We start from the raw sequence: 21,353 nt of genomic DNA on the forward strand, positions 1-21,353 counted from the left end.
GCATCACATCGCCGCCGCTCGGGCGACTTGCCGTTGCTTCAGAGCCGCCTTAGCGAAGAACAAGGCGGCCCGCTGACAACGTTCGGAGGGTCTGAGATTGGCAGCGTGCGGAGATCGAAGTGTTCGGCGAGTCTTTCTTGTCTTCTGCGTAGGAGATCCCATCTCCTCAATACCTTGCGGTCCGGTCCGTCAGGAGAGAAGAACCAGGAGAACCTCGAAGGGTCGAGAATCGTGTCTCTCGTCGAACGCGCCCATACACGGCGAGCATCGTCTACGGGAGTCATGCCCGCTGCCGGCCTGATGGCGTAAACGATAAATCAGCCTTTCGTGGACGCCGCTTCCTGGAAGCGTACCGTTCGTCCATGCCTTCATCAAGCGAACTAGCCGATTATTGTATACCTGTTTCTTTTTTTTTTCTTCCCCTCGGAGAGCGCCGAAAGAAAACGTGCTCGTCCTGTCACGCTGTCAACTCAACCCACGCACGCAGATCGGGAAAATATGGGAAGTTGGCAGTTGGACAAAAACGGGAATCAATAACTTTACTGGAAGAAAACTTATTCTTACGAGAGTAGTAAGGACGGTCATGTATATTACACGCGTTCTCCATACAACAGAGGACGGTTAGACTAATTTCGGCGCATGTCATTCATTGAGCGCTCCTGTAAGGACAATGCTAGCATCCTACCTTCTTGCATCTGTCAATCCTAATATACTTCGAACCAGAAGAAACACTGTGCTGTTGTTTGCCCCTCTTCATCGTCTTTCGTCTGTGCGCGCTGTTCCAGCCTGTCCTTCAACGCATTTCTGCGTCTATACGATAGGCCGCAAGAGAGAAGCAACAATACAAAACAAAAGTGTATCTTACTCGATAGTTTCACCAACTAAAAAGCCAAACAAAGAAACACCATTTCCACTGTTACGGAAATGATGTACGTGTACAATTCGTGTAGTTAGGAGGCCTCGCCGCCTTTCCGATGTCGCCGACCAGCGGTGAACCTTTGTTTGTGTATATTGAAGGGTCTCTTCTTTGTGCCAGTGGCACAAAAAAGAGACCCTTCATTTGGCCTCTGGGAGCACGTCTCCTGCTCATTATGAAAATAATGAATAAAATTAAACAACGACATACTTGTGCCCTATATCGCGATACATTTGATACACCGTAAAAGTTTTCCGCTACTGCGATAAATGTATATTTTGTAAATGTATCTTGATACAAAAATACAGATACTCAAAAGAATCTGAAATACTATCGGGATACTCTTCTATCGCGGTGCTCCTTAGCCTTGTTTTATACATGTACGTACAGTTGCACACAATATGGTTTGCAACAGGCTATTCGTGATCAAAGGCGCGCCAACACTGCACAGTAGCGTCGACATATTGATCAATCAGTGACGTAAACACTCCTATATGACTAATGGTATTTCCAATACCAATGTTTGCAGGTGTTAAATTCTAGACTTGAAGTGCCTTCAACCATGGGTCACCGTGTTGCAACTCGTATTGAAAGGCACCGTATATAGGTATGTTGTACAGTGATGTATTTGTTCTCACGAGAACGTCTGAAGCCAACCGGCACGGTGATCGCACAAATATACGTCATCCATCATGCGTCAAACACCATGACATTTCCACGGCGGTATTGGAACACTGAGATGTTTATCCTGTTGCTTCAGGCTGTGTTAAAATGTCATCCAGGGTCCCAACCAAACAAATCACAGCGACCTGTAAAGTTTCGACAATGATTCCCCCGATGACAAAAAAAACAAGAACAATACAAATACTGAATGAACAGGGGCACATAAAGAAGACATACAACACGGTCGCTAACTTCCAACTTAATGTTTTATTGCCACTCTCGACTACACGTTTCACTCAAGAAATGTACTTCTCGTCATCAACATGTGCTAACAAGTCCACATTTCAATAGTGCCTAATTTTAATTCTCTCCTCGTAGAAGTGATAGTCGATATTGTGCGAGAACGACTCTATTGAACATCTATAGAAGACGGATGGAACCCTGCGCGTTCGACGGATTCACGCGAAAAGATTTTATAGTTTGCTATTCTTACGCTGTTCGCTCAACAGTCCTTCCACGCCTATTCCAAAGCTGCAGCTGAGAGGCGTTCTCTTCCAGGACATAAAGGTTCAATTCAATTCAATTTTCTCTGTATCCATTGTTTTTCACTACTTCGTCTCTCGTTTGTCTCTTTTGAATAAACGAAACCACTGCATATACAAACATTATATCCTTGAACTTTAAAAGTACCATTTCAAATCCTGGCCATCCAGTGGGCCATCGAGGGCGGTCGGGTTTAACCTGACCGTCCTTTACTGGACATAGCCAGGTGAGGTCGAGTTGACTCGTGCATATTGTAGACCAAATGAAGTTGTTTTACTTACTCGTTTCATGTGAAAAAGAATGCTCAATAAATTGAAACCGAGAAAACAAAGCATACCAAACTCGTCAACACACATCTCCAACAACGGGAAACTTCCTATAGACCCTCCCTCCTGATTTTCGCTTCGAGGAAAACTTCACATTCGTCCAGCCGCCTTATTCGCATGCACGTTTTCCTATACACAGCAGTTTTCCATTCGCAACAGCAGCAACAGAAGGAGAAGAGCTTCCGTGGCCAATACGAAGCGTGCTTAATTTGCTTCGTGCCGCTTTCTTCGCCATTCGAATATAGGCGCGGACGCTGTATGCACGCACGCAGGGCATACACTCCGAAGCGTATACAGTTCTCGGCATGAAAGATGGACGCGTATATACCCACGACAGAAACGAATGTGGCTTTTCCTTTTCTCCTTTCTTTAGGCACCATATCCCGGAAGAGCACAGCCAGCAGCTTTTCAATACACACAAATCGCACGTATACTGCGCGAACGAGTGTGCATACGCGTATACATCTTATAAGTGCCACACGAGCGAAGATACGGATGCTTGGAGAGCGACCGAGCAGCGCGGGCTCAAGGATGCAACCCCGCTAGGAGAACATCATTTCTCAAAGAGCTGCCGTCGGAGAATGAATAGCATAGCGTGGCCCCGACGTATAGTACACGTATTTCGTTGAACTAGCGCTTAGCTATGCATTTATAAACAGACTGTACTGCGGCGCATGTGGTGACTGCAGCGCCTTCTCGTGAGCGTTGCCTGATGGACGCGTATCTCTCTTTTTGATTCTCCAACAGACGGCCACGGCCTGTTCAAGTACGTGGTTGTGTGAAGGTCGGGAACGATTTGAAAGTTATTGTTCTATAATCACGAGAGTATATAGCCAGAAATTGTTTGGGGGGAGGAGGGGGCATAATCAGGAAAGCATATACCCAAAAATTCTCTTTTTTTTGGGAGGGGGGGAGGGTTCAACTAACTATTGGACATACACATGCGTGTGCTCGTATGTAGGCGGCATGTATATCGCATGCAAAATTGGAAATTTTCGGAACCGGGGGGGAGAGGGGGAGGAGACGATCCGCACATACACACAACACTTGCGGCTTCAGCTTGCTTCCTGTCGAAACAATTCCTTATCCAGAATTGTTTTTAACATTAGTTCAAAAGAAGCTGCTTGTGTTCCTTTCCTCGTGCACTGCCATTTAAATTGTGTTCCAAGCTGTCAAGGGAATGCAGCACAAACTATCCCAACAATTCAGTTTGTTACACAGCTATATCGAACTCGTTCATTCGCTAACTCAGTTAAATCCTGTAAGCCGATAAATGTTGTACCAGTATTGATTGCATGCCGGCTCAATTTCACATGCCACTCTTTCTGTACATCACTCAAACCCTGCTATCCTCACTGTTAACCATCGCGGAATATCACACCAACGACCGACGAATCTCAAAAGCGCATGAAAAATTAGCGTCGCAAAAAGAATCGCTACAAAATCTCGGCCCAATAGCCAATACCACGACTGCATATACAATCAAAGCGGCCGCATATGTAGATGTAAGCCTGCGCAAGCACCACAATCTCGTTCAGCCATGTATTCTAACGCCAACCATGCAACATCATTTTTTTTTTCTGCAGCGGCGGACCCGAACACAAAGTCCCACGGAAATTCAAAACCACAACGCGGCGGTGCCCTCAAAGTGTCTTGTACACACGGTGCATCTCAACTTGAAAAATGATGGGGAACGGTTGCCGCTTGATGCAGAACAATCTTTCAGGCATACCAAAGGACCACAGTCGCACCTCGACTTCACCGAAGCTCCATCAGCGTAACATACAACCACCTAAACAACGATCGTACATGCAGAACGGTACTCCCCTTGCATCGTTCACTACCAATATGTCTTACTATAGGCTTTATTTTGATGTTTTAGAAGCACAGCACTAACAGAGAGAAGAAAGACACTTTAGTTTTATTGAAAGCTAAAAAAAAGAAATTTAGCATCAACTGCGCAATAACTAAATTATCAAGGCGCAGTCCGAGAGATGGTGACTACGACTAAACCCCAACTCTGTGCGACGTAACATGCACAAATTCATATCACCCCCCCCCCCCCCGTTTTGCCTCTCCCCTCCAAGTCATTCCTGGCTGCTCCAGGATAACACACAAGCTTCACCAGCCACACAGCACTGGATCGGTAAGCAGCAAAGAAAAAAAGAATAAGACAGGCGCATTCTATGGAGTAAGGAAATCAGATAATGAACGATAAAGAGCGAGCACTAAATCGATTTGCGCTCTAACGAGGAGAATGAGGAAACGCGAAGGGCGGGGGTCTTTCTATACAGGTGCCTTCCAATCGCTTTTGTGTCTCCGTTTTGCGTTGTGCATTGCGTGCGCTCGGCGTACAGACATACCACACTCTCTAACCCGCAGTCTATACACAGCAGCACCGTTCTTCCAGAGAGAAACTGGGACGTGTGTGCTCATTGGAACGCAGAGCTTGCAACACACCAGTGTGTATATACGAGTGGAGGGACAAGGAAAGAGAGGGGGAGGGGGGTCGCGTGTTGTGGTATAGAAGCGCGGGGGGGGGGGGCAGAGAGAAGAGTCCAGGAAGCCCGCATGCAGCTAACGGGAAGACCTGTTTTCACTGCGGCAAGCAGCTTCAACAGCAGGTGGGATGCTAGAACGTAAATCACAACGCTCATTTACAAGCTCAAAAAATAAATAATTAGACGAGCAACAAGTGCGGCGTGCGGAGAGAATGCTCAGCGGGGGGCTTATAGCTCGTGAGTAAGACACGCCCAAAGTGAAACAAATTAACGGTAAGAAGAAGAGGAAGAATTGGAACGAGAAGAAAAAAGATGAAGAGCAAGAAGAAGCGAGCACCGACTTCAGCGGTCGGCTGTATAAAAGCGCGGACACTTAGTACAGGTTCCGAGTTTTAGGTGAGCCACTACAGGCACCCCACGACGCGCTAATCACTATATTTTTCTATGCTAAGCAATGGAACAACAAGGAAGAATCTGTGCCAGCACGGGAGCGCCCCTTTTGTTTAGAAATTGGGGAGGGGACTTTGTTCACGCCAGAGGCGATGCGGTCGAGAAGTTTTACATTTGTGTATGTTCGTACGCGCCGGAAGAAAAAAAAAACTAAGAAGTATTGATAGAATCCGAGGAGAATTAATTATATGAAGCGCCGAGAGAAAACTGTGTATTATAGAGTCGGTTGTTGCTCGCATATGGTGTCTATAGGCAGCTAGACTACTGATAACATCGCCTAAGTCGACCAAGCCGACAAGTTTGAGAAAGAGTAAATAATCCGATAAAGTGGTCTCGTGGTTATAATGGTCAACTGCTGACCCATAGGTCGCGGGATCGAATCCCGGCCGCTGCGTCTGCATTTCGACGAAGGTTAGACACTATAGAGACCCGAGTACTTAAATTTAGCTGCGAATTAAGAAAAAAAAAACCTACATGGTTAGTGATATCGTGTTTTGGGAACGCGAAACCCCAGAAATCATTTCTGGGAGCGGGTAAATAATATTGTTGATGACTGTCCTTAATTTACGTATTAAGCAAGTTTCCTTGTACTCTAAATTAATCAGCGCACAACAATCAAATATCATAAACTAAAGCAAGCGGCACGTTTCGCCTGGTTTTCGGACTTTGGTTCAATTTTATAACCTTCCTATAATGTTGATCATCATTGACGTCAAAAAAAAGCCGAATTATAACACATAATGAAGGCGTGCGTAATGACCGTTAGTGTGGCTACTGGGGCCTTTTGAAGTCCCTTCGCCAACTTAGTAGGCTATTACCAGGAAGACAAGCACAGCAGAGATGTAGTAACCGTGCGTGTCTATTCTTCTTCCTTGCTTACATTTCCTTGCATATGACGCGTAACGTTAAACGTATACCGAGGAAAGAGTTTGTGGCTGAGGATCGAGTAAACGCGGACCTCGCAAACACGCTCCCGCCTTTACGACTACAACGATGAGACGCCACCTCCTGCCGCCGGTCTCCTATACGACGACGTAAGCGCAGCTCTGGCCGACTGGATTAGCCCTACGCTATCTCCTGTCGCCGACAGGAGCTCTCGCAAGTGGTGCCCGGTCTTCGGACTCCTGCGACCGTGTTTCCATCTTTCCTATCTCTCCTATCCCTCGATATGTCCTCGCTCAGTGTCCCAGCACATCTCTCTCTCTCTCTCTCTCTCTCTCTCTCTCTCTCTCTCTATATATATATATATATATATATATATATATATATATATATATATATATATATATATATATATATATATATATATATATATATATATATATATATATATATATATATATATATACCTTTAATCCTATCCGTTTAATCCGTCCGCACCCCCATCCCTTGTGAGCTACTGTTGAGGTGTCGCACGCTGATGCAGACAGTTACGGGGCTCACTTTTCTCTTCTTTTCCGTCTTATAACCACTTCAGAGACGTATCCTGCTAGCTAAGCCTCTCTGATACTGCGCAAACGCCGGTGTACATGCAGGAAGCTGGACACTCACAGCAGCGGCATCGCTCGCACATTATTTATGTGGGCCTTGCCTTCTATACAGGCCGATGCGTGGCCGTACATGGAAAGCGACACATGCAGCCGCGGGCAGGCACCTGCTGCTTCATCACTTCGTAATTGGCACAGAGCACGTGGCAACTGTACAGTGCGTGAAGGCAGGTGTAAAGTCGCCGGCTAAGATATATAGGCTGCATTTAACAAGTCTCAGGAATAGTTACGCGGATATAGGCCGCTCGTGAGTGCGCGAGAAAATATTTCGAGCCGTGCCCAACCCGAAGCACAGAGTTAAGGTGACAGCCACAGGTACGTTCGCAAATGACACAACAAAGCTCATAGTAAAAGAAGTCGGACTGACGAACCGATTCTCGATGCCAGTGATCATTAGATTTTGGAAGAGTTCACCAAGTCTGTCGACATGGTTCATAAATTAAGATATCCACAATCGCGAACACGAAACGGCGTGCGATTCGGTGCGCGTAGTGTATTTGTTATATTCGTTATTTATTCCATGATACTGCACAGTGCTTTAGTCACGGCAGGATTTAAAATACCGAATAATACACACACACTGTATTGCAAGGTCCCATGTGTAAACGATGCAACCACTTCACAAATACGCTTAGATTATTAAATTAATGCTCTTCGGCAAGCCTCTTAATGCTACGCAACTCGTCATATCCTTTCTTATTATTAAGAAAGGCACTCTACATACGTCGCTCAAGGGACATTGCTCCCGAGTAATTTTTTTTCCAGTAAAGTTCGCGAGTGTTTGAATATGAAACAGCAGGAATGGATAAATAGGCACAGGTATACATCAATGGGCACAGGTATAAACATAATACCTGTGCCAACAGCCACACGCTCAGGAAGTTTTCAAGGAGTTCCATTCGTTAGCAAATCGTTGACAGGTGCTGATTTGCTGGTGTTGTACACATTATTACGCGCCAAGGCGTCAGTTATTCGTTGTATACATGAAGGTGCGTGAGCCGCACGAGGAAAGCTAGCCATATATTGCAAGTGAATGTCATTGTCGGCTTAACCACGCTCAGTTATGTATTGCTGAGACGACACGGAAGCCAACGTCTGGGAACTATACACTGCTGCACTCTTGGGGAAGTGATTTTAAATGAAAAAAAAAAAGAGAAAAGTGAGCCCCGTAACTGTCTCTCAGGGGGAGGACGCCTCAACAATATATAGCTCACGAGGGGTGGAAGTGTCCCAGCTGCACTCTGGATCACGTATATATATCCACATTCCCGGATTACATTCAGTGATACTTCTGGAGGCGTTATGCCGGCCGTCCCATCGTATAACACATATACCACCGACTTCCCTAAAAAGCACAACGACGCGTTCTCGGCAAAGAAAGCGACGAGCGGTCCCAAAGGACTTTTCCTCATTAAGAACGAGGGAAAGATAAAAAGAAAGAAGAAACCGCCCATCTCCGCGCGCGGTCAACCGTATACAGAGCGAAGTGTGAGAAATGCGATGTCGGCAAGGCGACGACACAGGCCACGACTTTCTCTGCGAAGAAGCCGTTGGACACGGGTCGTTTACGACCGGTGGACACTGCGCGACACTCGGGACACAAACGGCACACCACGGCGCCATTCATGGCACACGGTTTCCCCAACAGACGTTGGCTTTCCGCCTAAAGTATATACATTTATACCTTGATACAACGAACCCGGATATAACGAACTATTCGTTATTACGATGAAAATGAAGAATAGTCTTGCAACAGATATATAGTGTTAGGAATGTACTTTCATATCAAGTTTTCGGATATAATGAACTCATTTGTCTGCAAGATTCAACTTCATTATAATGGCGTCTGAGTGTATACAGCTGAACCTAACAAACACCCGTATAGCTAATTCTGCGGCGGCTGCATTTCCGATGGAGGCTGAAATGTTGTGGGCCCGTGTGCTCAGATTTGGGTGCACGTTAAAGAACCCCAGGTGGTCGAAATTTCCGGAGCCCTCCACTACGGCGTCTCTCATAATCAAATGGTGGTTTTGGGACGTTAAACCCCACAAATCTAATTATCGGTTATAGTGAACTATGTCCGACCTTCAGTTGGCCACGTTTCATTTCAATGACATTTGTTATTTATATCACTAAACAAGAATAACGACGCCACCCTGATATTCACTGTAACGAAGAAATAGTTGTTTTGAGCTAGGCTAGAATAGGAAACGAAGCACAAAAGGCGAAATAATTATTTAGAGACAGTTCACAATTAGCTTTCTTTAAAAATGTGATAGGGACACTAAACTGCGACTAAAAGTGTGATCGAATCCTTTTTCAAATAGGTGTGAACGCAGGTCTGTTTTGTCGAACGACGTTTTGTTTCGTTGTAATCATTTCACCTTCTCACGATTCGGGAATGCGTGGCTTGAAATACCACGGGGAGGCCGCAAAGATTACCTCCCTTACAGTAGGTTTGAAGACAATATGGAGTGACTCGTCTTTCTGTTTAGGATTTTCGCACAAGCCAGATTGCCGACTTGTTTGTGCCAATTCCTATCTGTACTGTCACAACCAATATCCGACATGACGACATGGTTTATGCTCCCCACACTACTCCATTACAACGAGATTCGACTGTATGTATTTGCAGATGTCGTATGCGAAAATATCATGAGGCACGTGAGTATTTCGTGAGTCTTATCTGTGCACTTACGTTATGTCAGTGTTCGGGACGAGTCGAAGCCAGGTGCCCAAACCCTGGCCTTCTCGGCATATCTGCTGATGAAGTATCAGCTGTAGATCGACAAGTAGTACGTGTATACTATGTGTACGGTCGCTAATGTACGTCATCTGTGTACTAACTGAATAAAATGTACACGAGTCCTACGCGTATACGTTATATATGATTCGTGCTGTTCATCCCTTGAGTATGAATGCTCCACCAACTTTCAGGGAATGGTATCAGACTAGTTGTTCAAGACTTGTCAACGTTGCCGTGTCTCCTCTCTTTACTGTTCTTCCCTTCCCAAAGCACCATCATCTCATGTTCAGAAAATATAAACTAGGTTCGCCGATTGTGAAAAAAAAAAGATAGATCACACGCGCACGCTTGACAACTGCGTCGGCGAACGACCATACAATTTCATGAATGCGTTGTCGACTCCTTGATGATCTTGAATAATAAAATTTCTCCTTGATTATCTTTATCCTTAATCGCCCCCTTTTTCTCTCCCTTAACTCAAGAGTAGCCAACTGGAGCCAAACCTTCTGGCCCTTCCTTTTATTCTTCTGCAACGTTCTCTCAACGTGAAATGTTATCCTCGAGACAGCGAATGAACTACAACGCGCTCCATTTCGAACAAGGCACACACGACACAGCAGTGAGTTAGAACATTGGCTAATCATGTTAACCTGCGTGCGTTCAGACTCCCAGCTGCTCTTGGATAATAAGCGTTTCACCTAAGGACTTCGTAAGCGAAGCACCAGACAACGCGATGGTGTCAGAGCGGCTATTCTCGTGTGATTCACACGATGACAAAGTGGTAATTACGTTTCGATCTGACGGATTTACCGAATGTACCATTCCACAGAACTCTCCCATATACTATACAGCGTTCAAAAAGTTCCGCACGAAAGAGTTCCGGCTATACAAGATGAAACGTGTTTCCGGGATGTCTTCCTTTTTCTTCTCTTCCGGAGGCGTATCCCACCGGCAAAACATACAGTGCCCGGCCTTCGCTAAACATTGGCCACAGGCGGTGTGCAGCGTACCTTGCGCACATATTACTGCGGAGAATGCTCCGCAAAATGAATAAAGAAAAAAAAACACTACTGGCGAAAACGACAATGAAGGAAGAAGGAAAAAAAAGACGAGCACTCTCGATAAGAAAGGCGTAGGCGGGAACAAGAGCTGGCAGCGTTCGCAAAGCGGCTAACGACATGTTCTCGCTGCAACGCAGGAGAAATCACACGGTTTACGCTGAGAGCTCCATCTATAGAGCTGTGAAAGGAGCGGATGCCAGACCCCGCGGAACGATCCAGATGTCTCTGCAGTCCACCGCGCACCGACCGCGCTTCCTGGTTCAACACTCACGCTCCCACGTTACAACGGCGAACAAACCAAACAAAGACGAAAGTACAAAAAAAACAAAAGACGACCAAAACGCAGCTGTCAGCGACCACGCATGCCCTCGTGAAAAAGAAAAGACATAAAGGCCGTGCAAACAGAGAAGAAAGCTATCGGAGATGACAAGACATCTTCGCGCCATGGTATTCCGGCCAGAGATCACACTTCTCTCCAAACAACTCAGGGTGTATCGTCTGCTCAAACAGACGAAACACAACCATCTTGCCTGTCAGTCTGCGTCATCTGCAAGACGGTACCGCGGTCCAGAAGCGAAGCCAAGCCAAGCTAAGCTGGATCCTCAGCGCGTGCGTATATACCACAGGTTCATACACTTATGCGTCCACAGTGCGAGCGTATAACGTTGCCGCTGCCATTGTGATTGAGACCTCGCCTAGGCATACCATCCCCACGACGTCTCTCTCTTTCATGGCGGCCAGAGTTATGCACGTTTGAACTGCAGCCCTCTGAGAAGGAACCACGACCTTCGCTGGTCGAGGGGTCGCGCATGAGTCTGCATCATCTGGGAAACGATACACGCCTTCTAACAATGGGTCCCTTTCGACGAGATAAAGACAGTGACAGTGAGGTCACGACTCGTATTGGGAATGTTTGCGTGGGATTTGTACGCATATATCTCCGTGCATGACAGCGCCGTACGTTAGAAGATACACGAACGCAAAAAAAAGGCATTCTCCTCAGAAAAATCTCCGTCAGAAATACAGACAAAGCTTCTCTGCATACTAGGTCACTGAATACGTTTATTATCACATAATTAACATAGGTAATCTTCACTTGTGCTGCGGCACATATGTGCTGAGAATACACACACACTAAATTCTTCCGAACATCCTTGCGCTTTTGTATAGAGTTGACTGTTGGGCTATAATTGCTAAAAGCATACTCGCGATACGTTTACTGCGAATAAATCAATAAATCAATCAATTAATATCGATAAGTCAATCGATCGATCGATCAATCAATGAATCAACTAACCAATCCGCAATACACAACAATGGCACCATAAAATTGAACATATTGTTATAAAACTCGCAGTTGAGCAAGTTATTATTTGCAGAACAAGACCATTATGCGGATGCTGCGTTTCATTTTTTTCTGTATCATGGTGCGCCACGCTACAAGAAGATATGCATAAAATCTAGCCCACACGTTTAGCTCTCCGTTTACGCCACATTTACTCACAGTAAACCGGCACAAATGCGAGTAACACGCGCAAGCTGACGGCTCAAGGAGCGTTTGCACTACAGCGACACGACACTGACACGATGCCGACGAAAACACGAGACAGACGCCAACCGTTGGCCGACTAGTCACCCGCCGACAAAGTCGCCAGACCCCATGGTCACACTAGGCCAACGACGCCTCAAAAGACAACATTCCTTCGTAGTGTAACATGATGATAGATCGAAAACCCCAGAAAAACGCATCCGCAGACCTGTCGTCGACGTGTCTTCGGGAGATCGGCGGCTGAGCGAAAATTCACCCCAACGACCACGAAGCCTGCAATCTTGGGGGAATTAACAATGCCCTCTGCGAGGCTTCCGCGGCGTCTGAATAGGCAGCTCGAGAACCAAACGAAAGTCTTTTCTTCGCTATCCTATTGTGTATCCCCAGCCCCGTTCATCGTTACCATGGATTATGGCGGGGGCTGCGCCGCTTAGCCGGACAGGGACAATGGCAGAGCGGGGAGCATGGCTGGAAATGAGGCGCAGGTGTGGAAGTTTAGTCGGTGTCGTTGCGCGTGCCTCCAATGTGACTACAGAATTGACCAACGAAATACTGTGAGCACAAGGCGAAAGCAGGGTCCTCGAGAGACCACCCGGGGACTGTTTGTGTCTTTGCAGTGTAAATAGGCCGACGAAAAAAAAAAGACACTCCTAAAAACTGCCCGCAGACTGAAATCGATGTCGTGTCTCTCTAGTGTAAACGCGCCTCTAGGATTTAGGTTTGGTTACATTGTGACGAGTTCCGAAGCATAGCCTTGTCCTTAATTTTCCACATTAATTTTTCCCGATTCGATAGAGCTGCGGTAAAGATTCAAAGTGTACCATTTGCAATTCGAGTTCGCATCTTGTAAACATTCCCTTTGGCAATGCCTCGTGAGGAGAATAACTAGTATGGAGAAGTGTGGCAGCTTGGACTAGTTGGTATGGCATGACGATAGTTATAGCGCGAGAACAAAACGGCGACACAGAGACAAGAAGGACAAGCCTCCTTCGTGTCCTTCTTGTCTCTGTGTCGTCATCGTTTCGTTCTCGCGCTATAACTATCGTCATAGTATGGAGAACCATGATTACCAAGTCACCGCGCCTCGATTATCAATAATCAATTATTTTCGAGGACACGCCTCAACGCGCACTATACGCCGAACCAGCCTTTTATATAAAGTCCATGCTAGGCGCACAGGGACACAGCCGCGCTTGCACCATGCATGGAAGCAGACTTCTCGCTCACACAAGGCGCCGGGCGAGCAGAGCTATTACACACGTCGTAATGACCACGTGCGAACCAAACGAGAAGGAGACACGCAGAGCGTAGGAATACACACAACGTCAGACTTAACAAGAAAGACAAGAAGCAAGCTGCTTCGAACAACGCATGCCATCACCACCGAGAGGCGCGCGCCGGAGGCACCGATCTCGCAGTATAAGGCTTGCCGGCCATGCGAGCAAGCAACCAAGCAAGAAGGAGTAGCCTGTGTGAGAACACTTGCTATTCAGCGGGGATTACCTGCTTATACGAGGACAGCTTCTTAAGAGAGAGAGAGAGTCAGTAAAAAAGAGTGGAGGAGAGAAGAAGCCAGGTAGCGCCGGCTTGCAAGAATTCCAGTGGGCGTGGTCAGATGGATGTAAACACGCACGCACGAACGCAAAACACAGGCACACAAAATAAAAAGCGCGCTGCACGCCGGCGCCAGCTCTCTCCTGTTACACGACCTTACACGTTTCTTTTTTTTTTGGGGGGGGGAGGGGCTAGGGGTTAACAATCGTATCGGAGTGCCGCGTAGCGGCACTGCAGGAACCGAAGAAGTTACATGTTTAATGTATACACTTTGTGACTTGGAACTTCGTGAGCGGTTTCTCCGGTGCCCTAAGCGCAGCGTTTAGGAAGGCTACACGTCTGCTGAGAAAACGTATGCTAAGTAATGTAATTTGGTATAGTCTGGCGGGCCCTTTTCTCTTCCGCTGCCTTCTCCTAGACGATGACCTCAACGTTGCAGACTGGACTGCTGCTGCTTTGTTTCCTACTGCGGCACCGCACTTACGTCAGCATTATAAGCAAGGACAACTGTTTGAAGTTTTCGGCGCTCACTGAATAAAACAGTTAGAAGTAACGCTTGGAGCTTATGCTGTCGTCATCTGCCCCTTCACGCACGTGTTACCGAGCCATATAACCACCTTAACATCTCGTGTTGTTCAAAGAAACCGATAATTACGGCGAATCAAGTACTGCACAGAGGATTCAAGCTACATTAACGCATATAAGCGTTCGCAAGCCAACAGTACGAAAACACACGCCAAAGCAAGCATGTCCACGTCTAAAACAGTAGCAGAGAACAAAAAGCTACAATTTAACTTGCATACCGATCTAAGATGTAGCCAATACAAACTCTCAGTCTTGCCAGGTGCCTTGGCAGCGTGCGCGTATTTAGACAAAGCCAATCTCGTATCTGAATTTCGCACTATACCTTGAGTTATACACCATCGAGTTCAGTTTCGTATATGAAGCCATGGCCAGTTAGCGCGCTGAAGTCGTGCGCACGCGAGTGTGTTTGTTCGCGCTTCGGACGCGTCCGGCCTTCAGGCTGCGCTGCCCCCTTCACGTCTCCTGTGATTCTAGCACTCTGGCCTTCGTTCTTTTACACGCAACGTCCTTTGGAAAAACGAATCGCCCGCCATGGCGATCGGAACTCGTCAAAAGGCAACACCAACGCACGCGCAAGTTATAGCGTACGTCCAAGCAATTCGGCCCTCGTAAAAGACGAGTACATGCGTGGGCCAGCCGCGCACGGCGCCAGACGCGAGAGGGAGGCGAAGCTACATAGCCAAGCTAGGCCAAGACGACGACCGCTCTGATTTCCGGCCGCAGCGAGTGAACTATACGGCACGCAAGCCCAATTAGAAAGTGGACAGACATCGTTCGTGCCCGCACGCACGAATGCTATCGCACTAAAAGGCACCGACACACGCACATACAATAACACATTCTAACTCTGTCTCTCCCTTTTCCCTTCTACACAAACGTCCAAACATGACAAACACTCCCTCACCATGACACACACACTTCCGAACACATTTACAAAAACTCATTCACTCACTCACTCACTATTTCTCTCTCCTCCTCACTCACTCCCTCCCCCCCCCACACACACACCGTAGGAGAGGTCTAGGGACTTGGCATCTTTGCAAGAAGCCAAGTACCATGCAAGCAAGCAAGCGTTGAAGAAGACGGCGAGAGAGAGAGAGAGATTAGTGGTGGGGGTGAAGATAGAGGGAAATGGACGCGAATGCGGTGTTGCGTGCAAAAGTTTCATACTGCGCTCTTGCCAACGACTAGGCTTCTACCCTGTGCACAGATGCAAAGCCCGGGAAGGATCCGCACTTACGATCCGAGAGACCTCAATAAAAAGGCTTGCGTGCGCGGAAGAAGAGGACGAAGGAGCGAGGAAAGAGGGGGCGCGCACAAAAGGATCTCATCTTCGCGTGTCATACTTCGGCGCACCGAGACCGCGTAATGGGGCCCGGCAACACGCGAAGGCATATAAGCTTCATTATATGCCTCCTTCGTGGACTGTTGTACGCGCAGGTGAAGAGGACAAAACGCAACGCGGCATAGCGTATAAAGTAGGGGGCGGCACGAGCGTTTCGATTTATGCCAACCTCTCGCTGGCCTCTTCAGAAGACGCGTATGACAATAGAGATGTAGAGATGCCCGGGAGATGTATCAGAGAGAACAGAGAATGACGGAGGGCTATATCATAAAAAGTGAGGAACCGGTCGTTATGAGACATCCCCGTAGACACTTGCGGTGTATATATAATTAGCACGCATTACAAAGCTTGCAAGGTGTGTGTTTTTTTTTAATTTTCAATAGGATAGGCATGGTAATACCATCGATAAATAGCGTGCTACTCACTTTGGCCTGCGCAGCATAATCATAGTGAGCGATCACGGCAATTAACGAAACCAGGTAAAATATATAGAATACCTATATTACTTATTCGGAAATTTGTGACGTGCTTTCTACGCTGACAGAATCCACGTATACACGGATGGATCTACCACCAAGACTAGCTCCACCGGCGCCACCGTCCTCCCATCGCGACACATCAACATCACTTGCAAACTTTGTCACATGAGCACATCGACTGGTTCGGAAATTGTTGCCCTGCGAGATGCCATCGATTACATCAAGCAACAACCGGTTAATCTATGGGCAGTATTCTGCGACTCCAAGGCGGCTCTACAATGTATTTCGTCGGCACTTCATCGCGGGTCCTACGAACAACTGGTATGGGAGATCAGAGAAATGCTGCACTGTGCGACCGAACAAGGACACAACGTTGTGTTCCAGTGGATACCAATGAAGTCATTGCGGTATCTCCGGCACTGACCTCGCCGATGAAGCAGCCAGAAATGCACACGTACAAGCAAACCCCGTGCCCGTACCTTTATCTAGGATTGACTCGGCTAGATACCTAAGTAAGCTGGCGCAGGACATGACACTCCAGAAGTGGCAATCATCACAGTTCGCATATCATCGACTATATTCTCTCGATCCATCTTCACGACTGCGGCTACCCTCTGGTCTTTCTAGGGAGGAAGGTGTACAGTGTTGTGTCATCTGCGTCTGGGCGTAGCCTGCAACAATGCCTACTCATTTAAGATAGGGATGGCCGACATCGCGGAGTGCAACGACTGTGCCGTCGATGAGACTATTGAACACATCTTATGTTAACTGCCCAGCATACACAAACGAGAGGCTCCACCTGCGCAGTGTTTTAAATCAACTGGACAGAAGTGATTTCACTGTCGAGAAAGTATTGAAACCATGGCACTGCCCACTCGATTTCCGTATGGCAACGAAAAAACTGTTGCATTTTCTCAAGGACACCGACCTGTTTCATCGTTTGTGACGGTGAAACAGTTACGCGTCGGCCCAGTCAGTGACCTTTTCTCTCCTCCTCTATAACTTTCCTTCCCCTCTACCCATCCCCAATGCAGGGTAGCCTACCGGGGCTCAGCCCTGGTTAACCTCCCTGCCTTTCTCCTTGTGTTCTCTCTCTCTCTCTCTCTCTTGTGCCGTGCTCAAGCCCAGTGTGCCACCATTTTCAGAGTGAGCCTATTAATAATTGACGGGGTTTAACGTCCAAAAACTATGATATTATTATGAGGGACGCTCTAGTGGAGGACTACAAAAACTTCGACCCCCCCCCCCCTGGTTCTTTGAGTGAGGCGGCACTTTCACAAAAATTTTGTGCGACTTCTTTCGTTCAAAGTATTGTAGAACATTGCTAATTTCATTCTTTACGACATCTGCATCATGCAATACAAATGCCTTGTCTCGAAGAGTTATTCACTGCAGTTCTGCTATCCTTTCTTTTTCTATCATTATACTACTCTCTAATTCTTCGTAACGTACCATGCACGATTATGTCGCAGTCTACTCGACATAACTGTACCTTACTTATTACAGTTCACTGTTCTTAACTGTGTTCACCGGCCTCCGCAGCAGATTGTAATAAGAGTAGGTGCTTTGCTACGGGGCCATCTATGCTCTCGTACACTAGAAGCATACACGTGAACATCAAAACTTCCATCGTCATCTTCATCGCACACTGTTTGTAGGCTTTCTTATATCTACTCTACTTTGCACGCCAGCTCGGGTGGGACTCTCTTTCTTTCTTCGAATAAGTTCCCCCTCTCTCTCGTTTAAGGCAAAACTATTGATTGTCTCACCAAATACGAAATGCGACTCGGCAGCGTCAACACTATAGCGACGCAAACGAAAATCATCATCGCGCAATGTCACGGGTCGTCAAATCTTTGACGTGAGATACGACGTCATAATATGACCTCGTCGCTGGGTCAAATGTGTGCAATCTCAGAGGCACTGCAGGATCCCCTAACGTGCAAAAAGCTTCTGATTCCACCAATCCCGGAGGCAGTGTCACATGACGTAGAATGCAGAAAGCTTTCGAAACAAAGGAAAGAGGGTGGGCGGGGATTGGTACAGTCAACTGAGAAGGAAAGAAAGATACTTTTACTTTCTTATAATCTTGGAGGAATGCATAAAAGACAGTGTAAGATTTTTTTTTTCAAGTACAGATTACCAATCTCGTCACCTTCCCACCCCTCTCTCTCACGTTATGTTTTATACTATTTATCGCCGTTTTCTATACAACTGCCCCCTTAATGGTTAAAGCCCTATCAAACCAGAAAGGTCACCGAAGTGTCGATGTCAGCGATCACTGTTATTTTCTTTTCTTTTATCGTGTACCCGACTGGTTAAGCGACTGTCCTTTTATCATGAAACAATGCTCTTTTTCTTTCGACGCATCGGGGGCACCGTAATGCACGAGTCACGCAGCCTTTATGCTACCGCGTCCGAAATATATCTCACACAACCGAAGGCCAACTGACGCACGAGAAACGGGGGGCCGTGCACAGAGGTAGCGTGGGAGCGTTAAGAACAGCCTCGCCAAGTATACTTCGCAAGATCGAATTGAAAGAAAGAATTAGGGTGGAGGCCAGTACAAGTTGCAAGATATATTACGAGAAACCAACATCTCGAAAAGAGAAATCGTTTGATAGAGTTGTCGGCTTTGGTTTTTCTGCCCACGAAACGAATTTGACAAGGAGACACATCATCGAACGTCTTTGGGAAGTGAACGAGGATGTTGATCACGTGACGTCCATCTGAGTACATTTGCCCAGATCAGGCAACACAGAACGAATAACACATCTGAGCCCATGGGACAATAGAACAAGTACTAGTTTCGTATAAAAGGTTGTTGCTTCTATAACTCTAATTATAACTATAATTTTAATATGATCATGTGACGCCCATCTGAGTACATTTGCCCAGATCAGGCAACACAGAACGAATAACACATCTGAGCCCATGGGACAATAGAACAAGTACTAGTTTCGTATAAAAGGTTGTTGCTTTTATTACTCTAATTATAACTATAATTTTAATAACAAGGAAATTTACGCTGGTCATAATGTGCCCAATTTTCTTTGACTGCTTCACAGCCAAACTGCAGCAGGCTGCATCAATGTGGGAGTAAATAACGTGAAGGTCTATAGCGATACACGTGCCACAGTTGATGGAAAAAACTGTACAGTTAGTAGGTAGACCTCGAAGGCTGCAGAGGCACATGGTACGTGGTAGCGGTGTGTTAAAAAATAAAATTGGCGGTGTGTACGTAGTAGAACCAAGACGTATAGATTACGTTCCATTAACTTTGACCAACCATGATTCTCTAGCAGGTACCCAAGTCTGAGTACACTGGCCGTTTTGCGTTGCATCCACATCGATATGCGGTCACCGTGGTCGGGAGTCAAACCCTCGTCCTACGTGCCAAAGCTTATAGCAGAGCGACGCTGTAACCGTTGAAACTACCACAGCGGGGACGTGCTACGTGTATCATAAACATCAGAGAGCTCCTCGATAATCCAAAATAACATTATAGTTTGGACAGCAACAAAGAACGTTTTTCCGGGCGTAATCGAAATCCTGCGGCACATGTAACGCGTTTTATTCGGCGCATCTTTCCTGCTTGTAGGCACGCAGTCATATCATGACAAAGCTTCTTTTCACGACCCCCCAAAAAAAAATTTCCGAATACCAAGAAAGATAACTTAATGAGGCTTCCAGCGTCTTCGTCATTCTAGCAAGTGGCTACGTCACTTGCTTTCCTCCTACCTACTTCTCAACCGTAGCAGCAGGAAACCGCGAGAAAGAGCTCACCAAGCGTACGTTTCTCATTTCTCAGTTTGCCTCCCATGCAAGGATAAAACGAATGAAACGAAAGAACGACATGCAGATCGCAACGAACGAAATGAGCGCGCCAGACGCAATATTCCCTTCTCAAGTCCATCCCCCCCCAACCCTCTGACCACATATACTACCTGTCCACCCTTCGTTTGGCAGATAAGAAACACACAACTAAGGAAGGTATAAGGTCGCACCACAAGAGTGGGTGCACGAACGATTTCGCGCGCCGATTAAGTTTCGCGGAAGAGACAACGAAGAGAAAGCACACGCCGCGGTTTCCCGAGTGGTCTTCATCGTGAGATTCGCGACCGTTCTCTATCAATTAGGGCCGATTCGTGGTGCAAAAGGAGCCGACACTCAATCTAGCTCATGGAAGCCGTCGCACCGCCATCGTGACAGACGGCAGCATCGATGGAGCGGATAAGCCTTTTTCCTATATAAGCACCACCACACAACTTCACTTTTTTTTTCTCATCTGCTAGAGGCAAGTAAGATAGGGATCGATATATGTACCTTCCCGTCCCTGTCCTTAATAAGAGATGACGGGGCTGGGAAGTTTGTGAACCATGCACGAGAAGCGGCACTATATAGGAAAGAAAAAAAAGGAACACAACTTACGGAGGATCCATGTGTGACGCCTTTCTCAAAATCCAAATGAACATACACACGCAAACTCAAAAAGAGAGAGATAGAAAGAGGAGGAGGAGGAGGAGGAGGAGGAGGAGAGTATGAGAGAATGTTTTCCTGCAGACTAGTCTATATTGTGTTATGCCATCAATGAGAACACGATCTCGCGGTAGCAGAACATTGCGGTGTTTTGACACTCAGCACTGTTCATTCGATATGGTCTTCTTGCTTTTCTAAATGTGCGCAAGGATAATCAAACATTATTTCTTAGTATTTTACGTTTCATAGCCACAAAATGATTGCGAGGCACTCTGCAGTGAATGGCTCCAGGAACTTCGTTTAGCTGGGGTTATTTAACGTGTTAGTTAATCTGAGCACACGGACCTCTTAGATCTTGCATCCATCTATATGCGGCCGCAACTCCATCCCGCAAGTTTTTGGTAAGAATTGGAGCACAATAAGCAATACACCACCACGATGGGTTAGAGGCGTAAGTGCAGAACGATCGAGCGAGCAGCAACAATACCACGGTTATAGTCGGTGACGCGAACGAGAACGCTCTCGTGTTTCTGATAGAGGCGCACAATTACTCATTCATCTAACACATGCTTAAAAGACAACGAATATAGACGCGTGATTCGGAGGCAA

General features: G+C 46.7%; 1 protein-coding gene across 1 annotated transcript in view; it reads right to left on the reverse strand.

Annotated features, from left to right (window-relative positions):
* Positions 1-21,353, reverse strand: part of LOC119173870 (uncharacterized) — a 396,568-nt gene that overhangs the window by 85,092 nt on the left and 290,123 nt on the right. The gene's annotated exons all lie outside the window — the stretch shown is intronic.

Source organism: Rhipicephalus microplus, chromosome 5, assembly GCF_043290135.1.
Source record: "Rhipicephalus microplus isolate Deutch F79 chromosome 5, USDA_Rmic, whole genome shotgun sequence".
In the NCBI taxonomy this organism is placed as follows: domain Eukaryota; kingdom Metazoa; phylum Arthropoda; class Arachnida; order Ixodida; family Ixodidae; genus Rhipicephalus; species Rhipicephalus microplus.